Genomic DNA, 9950 nt, shown 5'->3' with positions numbered 1-9950 from the left:
GACACCTTGGAAATACCCCCCACCGCGGAAAAGTTTGGGGAACCCCCCCCCCCCCCCCCCCCCCCCCCCGCCTCCCACCTTGATAGCTGCAATGACAGACGCGGCGAGAAGGAAACCTGGTGTTATCTCTTCAAGTCCAGCTACTCACACGGCTCCCGTCGTGTGCCTTCAGCGATCTGATAAACGGCAACAATGAACCTTTGAGTCATGCAGACACAAAAGCTTTACATGTGAGATCCTGAGATCAAATTATGCGACGATTCCTTACTGAGATCGAGCGTTGTTGTTGTTGTTGTTGTTGTTGTTGTTCTAGTGTCTCTCACATAAGTATAATGTTCGACAAGTAAGTCAGTGTTCCCTCAGCTCTGGATCTTAATGTTGGTGAAGCATTTCTCCTATAAACATATGTTCCGTCTTTCCCTTAATGAACTTCTCTACAATTTGTTGTAATGAGAAGCCACAAACTCCCATGCACTTTCTTGAGACTTCGACAAATTAAAAGAAAGCACCATACAATTGTAAAGCAGAAGATGAATAAAACATGGTTTAAAATTTCTTACAGATAAAAACCCGCAAAGGACTCCACGTACAACACACTTTTCAGATATTTCTTTTCTAGAAACGTGCAACCATGATTCGTGCGCTATACTTTATTTTATGTATAAAATACAGTGACATTTGTGGCGTAACATAGAAGAAATGAGGGAAAAGGTCAAGGTGATTTTGAACAACAGTTGCAGAGCATTCATCCAACACTTTCATCTGTATTTAACACACACAGACATAGGAATCCCCCAGTGATTATCCTCCTAATAGGCTCGAAGACTGTGAAACCTGAAGTTAAGTAGCAGGCTCTGCTCCCTTTGTTTGCCTTAGCAGGGGTGGTGGACATGTGTGCAGAGGCTGGGACTCTGGGGCCGGGCCCTCTATCCTTCCTGTTCAGTTACCAGAGGCCTCTCACTTATCAGTTCCAGATCTCACAAGAACAGAGAGACAGAGAGACCACTGACAGGAAGGGCTTTTTTTTTCTCCCCCTGTTTCCTTTAGAGAAGTTAGCAGAATGTCTGCACCTTCACATTTCACAGAGAAAAGCAGTTACTCACTAGTGCTTCCACTGAGGATACAAAGAGAGAAAGAGAGAGAGAAAAAAGAGACCAACCATGAAAACCTTTGGATAAAAATTAAACCCATAAGCTGATTTATCATGAGGGAATTGATGCATTTATCAGTAAGAAACATGTAAAAAAAAAAAAATCTTTTCCAATCTCAGGTTCTTAGTCCTTCAAGTTTATGATAAGACATATAATACTAGCAGTATTATATGAATTTATAGCATATGTTTCTATATTGGCTAATCTTTAGATATGCAACTTGAAAAAGACCTAAACAAGAAAAGACACATGGAGGAAAAATAAACAGAGGACCCCTCAAATAATGAAAGACAGAAGAAAATAAAAAGGAAGGATACAAAGAAGAAAAAAACAACAAAGAACACAACGCAGAGAGAAACATACACAAGGAAGTAAAGAAAGGAAAAAGAAGGGAGGGAGGAAGGAAAACATCAGGAAGGAATGGAAACAAATACAAGGAAGCAATGGAGGTAGGATAAATATTAGGGATTGAAGGACAAAAGGAGCAACGTGGAGAGGAAGGACATGAGGTACATGAGAGAAGTAGGGAAGAAAAGATGCTAGGAAAAAAGAAATGAAAAGAAAGATAGGGCATGCATAGTCAGGTAAGGATATCAAAACAATAAAGAATGTAGGCGGAAATGACATAAATTACACACAATGAGAATATAGTCTGGAATTATGAATAGTTTTCCATACTCCTGTTTTTATACATACTGAGACCTGGAAATTACTGAAATGAAATCCCATACCTTTCACTGCTGTGAAACCCTTAACAACAACATAAAGGGGAACAAAAAAAAAGGACTAATCTACTTTACTGCATCCATGCCATCAAACTCGGAAACATTTTTCCCCACAACAAAGGCTCCGGTGCGAGGGGAAGAGTCTGTCACCAGCATCGAGAGAACCGACTGTGAAGCACTCAACGTCACGTCACTGTTTGTGTCACATCCCCAACCGTCTCTCCTGCTACCGCCGTCTATACCCTCGCCTGACATTTCCACAATAAGCACATTGGTTTACCCCACTCAGCTGTGTGGCAGGCAGATGTTTGTCAGGGCACCATATTTCATAGCATTCATGCAGCTCTAATCAAGATTTACCCTTCTGATGCATTCAGTGAGTGTGTGCTCATTCTGGACGTCCTAAATCCTAATCTATGCCTGGGTTGTATCATATGCTGGACAAACCAAATACATACTTACTTCAATAAGTAAATCTCTTTAAAAAAAAAAAAAAAAAAAAAAAAACTGAATAAGCATTGAGCTCCACATTTCACATTGCGGCTTCTTGATTTAAAGGATATTCATAACCCTGCGGGCATGTGTGGAAGCTCGGACTATATGTGGAACACAAGCACTTTGTTACTCGGTGTAACACCCCAGGAGGTCCTGATGAAATCAACATGTTCTGCCAGCAGAGCCCACACCGGCCGCATACGACCTGCAGCTATCACGTGACTAACAAAGAAATGGTGACATGTGGCAGCAAAAACAAAGCTCTTGTTGTTTTAAATTCCTGTGTTGACAGACGACTCTGAAATCGGGTTTTAGCAACAGGCGTGATATTTGATTCCATCTGTAAACTTGTGAACTATTACCAGCAAACCACACCTGATTTTCAGCTATATACTTTGAGAAAACTAAGAATCATCATTTCAGAAAGGGTGGCAAAAAAAAAAAAAAAAAAGCGGCAAAAGTCCAAAGTCTCTTTAGAAATGATCGATGAAGACTTTTTGAATTCTTTAAAAGAAAGTCTGGCCTTTGGTGATGGCTTCAAAACTGTTCACAGCACTTTAGTTTGAACTTTTTTTTTGTACAAAGCTAATCTATTTAAAGATACATTTGATAATGTGTGGAGTAGAGAGAAGCAGGTTGAGAAGTAAAGGAGTGACTAGTGAATACGTAAGAATTTGAGTGTTTGTACTGTACCAAACAACCTGTTTTATACCAATTTCAATCATGTTGGTCTATTAAAAGATCCACACAATAAAACGGTGCAAACAGCCTTCCATTCAATCCACTATCTATACTGGATATCTAGAGGCACATGCCACCTCACTTTTCTGATTCGTTCACATGAATGCTGCGGAAGAAACAGCTACGGTTACAGCGTGGCACTAAACATTGTCCAGTTCCTCTTTATTGGGCATACTTTCACAGATTGACATCCTTTCTCTGTTGCACAAAAAAAGCCATCCGCTAAGGGACACTTTGTGCTGACCCATCCATGGTGGGGATGTACCTTTTTGTAGACAATCAATAATTTAAAGTAATATTCTGTAATCTACTCAGACTGCAGTAATGCATTGGAGCTTATGTGACTTCAATGAATAATATCTACCAGCAGGAGGAGAACGTGAACATATAGGTATGAAATAGTTTGCTTACAAGCAAAAAATGGGTGTGAAACAGGAGTACAAAAAAGTGAGACTAGGCTGAAGACAATCCCTTCAAGCAGCCCTAGAGTTGCTGCAAACATCACAATTGGAAATCAAAAATAAAGATTTAGGATATAGGTAAAACTGAGCATAGCCTGGGAGGGGGGACAGAGGGAGGGAGTGTTGGAACCCGAGTCTGAGTGTAACAAATGTAATGAATGCGCTCAGTTATGATTATATGCATTTGCAATAACACTTGCATATCCTGGATCAAATTTAAAATTTGTGGATCCCTTGCAGCACTAAAAACATAAACAGTATAAGAAAAAAAAAAAAAAACAAGAAAAAAAACACTTACCTGTCTTGTTTCCAATCCTTGATTTTTCACCACAAGGAACCCCCCCACCCATCCACACTGCAGGAGGTGAAACACTCCAGCCCTTCAAGTTTTTTGTTCCTGAGAGAAATCAAGACAAAAAAAAAAAAAAAACATAAATCAGTGTGACATTATTCACTGGTCTCCAGACACTAGATTAGCACATTTGCATATTTCTTTCTGAAAAATCAAGTCCACTCCATGACTTCACTTCTTACACAGGCCTTTGGGTTTTGAGTGGCCACCATTGGATAAGGTCTGTCATGAAGGACGGATCAGAACAGCAGCTGATACGTCACACCATCAGCATGCCATCATAAACATCCAACTTGATTAAGTTCATTATAATGTCACTGTCACAATTCACTCCTACTTGACTTAAACACCTGATAGAACAGACCAGAGCTATGGGAAGGGAGTTTGCTTTAGTCTATTAAAACCATGGAAATCAGCACATTACTCAGACCCGAGGTGAAGACCAAAGGACTATTTCAACGAGTTGGTAATTATTTCACCTCTTTGCTTGGTCCTGACCATCGAATAATTTTTACCCACCTATGGAAGATTTTGTTTCACGACCAACATATTAAATAATATTTTTATAATCTAATCATTTTCTAGTCTTCAATAAATAATATCTATCACCAGGTTGTGTAATCTGTCATATTTCGAAAGAGTCAACTGGAATCCCCCAAAAAAGCAACAAACCATAAAAGGGTGGAAATAGTTGTGCGATGCAAACAAAATTACATTTCATGTGAGTTTTGTTTTGTTTTTTTATGACAATTCATCTCCATCTTCTTTCAGCAAGGATTTACAATGGTAAGCAGTTCTTTGCATGGGTAAAAATAATTTGCAAATGGGTACAAATTAGAAGTAGAAATGGGAACCAAGTGGAGGTAAAAGTTTGGAAAGCACAAAGTGACCAAGAGGCTTTTTAAGCGAATTATTCAGAAGGAATAACGCCACCATAATCAAGCTATGTCAGCACTGGGACAAGTTCAGCAGAAACTTAACGCACACATTTTCGAGTCGAGTTTTGTGCTTCTGTAAAAGTAAAGACAGAAAGCCCTATCGGGATGTTTAGTCATTACTCCAGCTTTACATCTCAATAGAAATGGACAGCATTATGGTCTGTCCAGTAAGCTCTTTTTTTTTTTCTTTTCACAAACATTCAAACCAGCTCCTAAAACAACTTAAACTGTTCTTACCATAATTCATACCACAGACCATTTGAATCTTAACTTTTATGTTTACAAATTACACAGCGGTTTGGCTATGCGAGTAAAGCTAGCCATCTAAGTAGTCTAAAATACTTCTAGCAGCAATAAGGATCCTTTGGATAACTAAAAATAAAACAACAGTGATGGGAAATGAGGATTTGATGACAAGCTTTTCCAAAAGAGAGAAGAAGTTTCAGGAAGTATAGCAAAACTAGCTAAAAACTGTTTAGTGCCTGGCCCCCCATTTGACTTTTGACAATTTCCTGATTTTCTATTTGTTTTAAAGCACTACAACGCATTAAAGGAAAACTTGAGTTCCAGACTCTTTGATAGAGGAAACATAGCAGATTCATATACAAAAAAGAAAAATAAGAAGTTATCAGACTATTGTTGTTTATGCTTCAAAACACGACCCTGACATTTATCTGATTCTTACAGAAAAAAAAAGTGAATCAGAATACATGTTATTAGTTTATGCATTCATAGGTTGGAAACAGTGACAGTTTTTATCTCAAAAATAAAAAACAAATTACAGAACAAATAACAGATTGATAGTATCTGAATTCCTGATCACAGATCAGAGCCAATCAAGGGAAATATGGCCAACTACAATCCTTGCCAAGTCGATTAGTTCATCTTCTACCTGAATTTCCGTCTAAAGTTAAGCATCACAAAGACAACTTCTTGTTAAAGAAAAAAACACATAAACATTAAACGACAACATACAATAACTGTTAGCACTTCAAGAAACAGCACGATACTATTCATGTACCACAATGGACCAGTCAATAGTAAATCCAGCTCCTCTCCTGGGGGAAAAAAGTTCAGGTTGTGCTTTTCAGGTATCAGAACTGTAAGCAGAAACCTTTTAAAAACTCTACTCAGCTTTGGTTCATTTTGGTTTTTCCCTTTCAAGGATTTCAGATTTTATTTCAGCAAAAAAAAAAAAAAAACAAAAGGAAATGAAATATCCTTCTGGTGCTTGCCTTGGCTTTCTGTAGGAGTGTTTTGAAGTGACACTTATTTTGTCCTGTTTGAGTCTCCTTTTCATCAGTCGTCTGCTCTGCGACAAAACAACATGCTATCCATTTGTTTTCCAGAGCCAAGTTTCCTCCGGTTGGGTTGAAATTACAAGGCTAATGTTCCAAATATAACAACTGTCTAAACAACAAGGTGTAGTTTCCCATCGGGTGAGAGAGGGCGGTACCCTTTCGCTTTGTGCTTTCTTTTTAATCCTCTGTCTTTATGACTGCAAGATTTTTCAAGCTGCATTACTCCCCTGCTGGAAGTGGCGTTCTCTGAAAAGAGAAAGCAGAGGAGCGCTGGCGGGCTCAATGGGTCGACGGCGAGGAAGAGGAGGAGGGGGCTGAAGCTGGGTGCCTCCTTTTTAAAGCCAGATTCTCCCCAGATACCTCGGTGCTATTCATCAACAGCTTTTCCAGGTCTGTGAAAAATCAATGTGCTCTGCACTGCAAACAGTTCATAATGACGGGGGATGGAGGGAGGGGAAAAAAAAAAAAAAAAGCCCAACTGCAACAGAATTGATTTGTTTAAGTACAATAACACGGCTCTGCGGCGCGGTGAGAGGGGAGGCTAGAGCGCCCAGACAAAGACTGACTGGCAGTATCAAACCCCAAGCAATAATTGACAAACTGCTGGCAGAGAGCAAATCTGAAAAACAGAGCCCTGTTATCTAATTAAAGGAGTTTTTCTGTAAATTGCCACCTGACAGAGAAAAACCCACTGAGTCGCAAGTGTGTAATTGACCTGCCGGTACACTCTGTGAAACCGTGCTTCACCTGCTTTGTGTCATCTATGCATGAAAGCGTAAGCTCAAAATTGGCAACTGTGTCAGCGTTTGCAAAAAAAAACTACAAGAAGAATTGACGACGGACCCAAGTCGGAGACTTTACGGCTGCAAGTTGATATAATGCACATTTTCCCATCACTTTGCGTTTCTTCCTATTGAAGGGGAGTTTTCCTCTCCGCTGTCTCTACATACAAGCTCAGTATGAGGGATTGCTGCAAAGTCAATGATGCAATGCAGGCGATTGTCCAATGTCACTACATCCTCTTTCTGGAGGCGTGGAAGCTGCAAGTCAATGACTTGATGCAATCTGCTGGGTTTTCTTATATAGAAAACTTCTTAAGCCAAAGATCTGAACTTGACTGCATTTTTTTTATGTCTGGACAGTGCAACTGAGTACAGCAGTGATAACTCTCTCCACATCTATTTGGTTATCCGTATCTGCCATCCACATAGGGCTCTCCTATTTCTTCAGCATTTGGGAGGTGGTATAAATGACTCGTTTTAAATATTTTTGATCTAAAGTGCCTTGAGAGTGTTGTGTGCTTTGTGAAATGGTGCTGCATAAATAAGCTAAACAGAATTCAATCACTCGTTTCCTTTTTCAGTAGGGATGCACCAGGAAATCAGCTGGTGACTGAAAGTAAATGTGCTCGACTTGATCGACTCAGAAGTTTTCCAACAGTCGCTTATTTTAATAGCTGAACACATTGCTTACAAGCACTTTGTATTGCCTTGTTGCTGAAAATGTGCTATATAAATAAAATGACCTTTACCTTTACATCGTCGCTCAAGTTTTTGATTTGTGAAAGGCAGAGGTGTTTTACAGATTATTTTGTGAAAATGCTTTTCATCACTGGGAAATGATGGGTAGACATGTCTTTTATCTAAATCCAAATTGCTGTCTTGTTGTTTTTTTAGTCAATTACTTCATTTAGTGTATTCTTATATAAATAAATCATGTAGTCATGCGAGGCATTTAGACAAAAAGTGTTCCCGCAGTTACTACGCAATGCATTTTGTTCTGTTTTTTTTTTTTAAATCAAGGAAAAAAAATATTTCCGCCAGCTGACTGGCAGTGCGCAGTAACAGTGTGCCAGAAGAAATGTATGAATCTATGCTCCACAGAGCTTCAAAACTCAATCCTGCTCTTGCGTCTCATTAAAGGGACTTTAAACAGCCTCCATTCCAGTAACTGATCCTTGCTTCGTTAAACGTATGTAAAAGTACATATTATTTGTTCATTTACCACTGGAGTCATTACTGCAGAGTCTTAAGTTGGAAATGCTTGAAAGAAAGTCAAGTAAACAAAATGTTTATAAGACAAAATGTTCTTACACGGGGAAAAAGCTGGAAGCCAGGAGTAAATTGTGTCAGGACAAGCCAGCACAATAAAACATTCCTCCCTGCCTCTTTTATGCTGCCCACATAGGTGCATTTATCATTGTTATTATGCCTTCAGAGAGGCCCTCCCAGGTTTAATTGGGTCCTCATGGAGTCAAAATCCCTTCTGTTGCAGCAACCGCCCGAGCTGGACAAGCTCATACCTCTTTAGGCAACAGCAGCATTTACTGGCTGCATGTCGCTCGGTGCAAAGTGGCCCCAAATCCAGCCGCTTGAGCCCAGAGGGGGGGCGGTGAGAAATGGACGTCACCCCGCCAAGCCTGGATAATGGCATGAGAGGGACACCTGGGGAGAAACTCGCACCTGGCTCTGCACTCGGCGCTGCTGGGATCGCTCTTGAGAGCTACAGGGCGTCCGTCATACCCAGCCGGCTCGCAGGAGCCATTACGTCCGGCACGCTGCATATGCATTTTAACAGGCAAATACCGGCAACTTTGGAAGCGTATCGGGGCTTGCAGCACGTGCACAAAATGTGCAGCAGGAGGACGACAGAGAGGTTTTTGTCCACTCAACGAAAACGGTTAACGAAAAGTAACAGAGCTAGAAAAACAAAAACATGCGCAAAGAAAAACATGAACATTGCCTCTGACAGAGAGGTCAGTAATTAAAAAAAAAAAAGCAGAATCAAAAGCACATTAATCATCTCATGAAATTCCAGCACTGGAACTTTTGAGCTCCCTTTCATCTTAAAAAGTTATGTTTCTCTTCTGAAGACAGTTTTCTGTTGATCATGACATGCAAAAAAAAAAAAAAAAAAAATAAAAAAAAAAAAAGTTTGTGCTTCACACAAGTATCAGACAAAGAGCTTGTTTTCTAAAATGAGGGGGTGGCATGACAAGTTGTTTATGTTCCTTACAGCAAGTGAATGTTAAGAAAATACATTTATTTAACAATTCAGAATGAGTCTTTCCCCCCCACCCCACCCCTAATAAACATAGGAGTAATTTTAAAACTGGATAATTAAAAGTGGAGTTTTTCTTGTTTTGTTTTAGGAAGCAGAGAGATCCTGACTCTAGAGATAGGAAAAAAAAGAAGAGAAAATCACACACCTATGCGTAAATGCACAGAGAAATTGCCAGAAATCTGTTGGTTTTCTACACTTTTTATTATGCTACCAGTGTGTGCTAACAGCAACACTCTTTACCTTTACTGAGGGTAGAGTTGCTATAGTTAGTTTTTTGTTTTAGTAGTAAAAAGCACAACATATATGCATTAGTACTGGTGTCGGCCAATGTGACTGATACGTTTTGTTTTTTTTTAGCATATTATATCAGTGCCATAAGTAAAACTGGGTCAGTTTTGACATCCAATGTTTATTTCCATCTTATTGCCATTTGTTTTCATGTTTGAAGAGGATTGAGAGAGAGGTGGGCCATGTGGTATTTGAAGCAGAAAAGCCACGGTGGGGAAATATATATATATATAAATAAATAATATTGGTAAATATCAACTATTGGTCCCAATATCAAAAACGTTAATATCGGTGTATTTCTAATCCTCAGAATTCCCGAGAAGTTTAAGGTAAAACCAGCGGACGAACAAAGATGCAAAAAGCAATCTTAAAAAAAAAAAAAAAAAAAGAAATATTTACATTTTGAAATGAAATGAAATGAAATGAAATGAAATG

The 9950-nt window shown here is 39.3% G+C and overlaps 1 protein-coding gene across 3 annotated transcripts in view; it reads right to left on the bottom strand.

Annotated features, from left to right (window-relative positions):
- LOC106964289 (zinc finger MIZ domain-containing protein 1) overlaps window positions 1–3979 on the bottom strand; it is a 92736-nt gene extending 88757 nt beyond the window's left edge. For all 3 annotated transcript variants that reach the window (XM_015059701.1, XM_015059700.1, XM_015059703.1), the window contains exon 1: window positions 3872–3979. The gene's annotated coding sequence lies outside the window, so the exon portion shown is untranslated. The remainder of the gene's footprint in view (window positions 1–3871) is intronic.
- Between the last annotated feature and the right edge of the window lie 5971 nt (window positions 3980–9950).

The sequence above is a fragment of the Poecilia latipinna genome, unplaced genomic scaffold (assembly GCF_001443285.1).
Source record: "Poecilia latipinna isolate Pla-1442-1.1 unplaced genomic scaffold, P_latipinna-1.0 Scaffold1652, whole genome shotgun sequence".
Classification (NCBI taxonomy): domain Eukaryota; kingdom Metazoa; phylum Chordata; class Actinopteri; order Cyprinodontiformes; family Poeciliidae; genus Poecilia; species Poecilia latipinna.
This window is presented reverse-complemented; position numbering and strand designations above follow the sequence as displayed.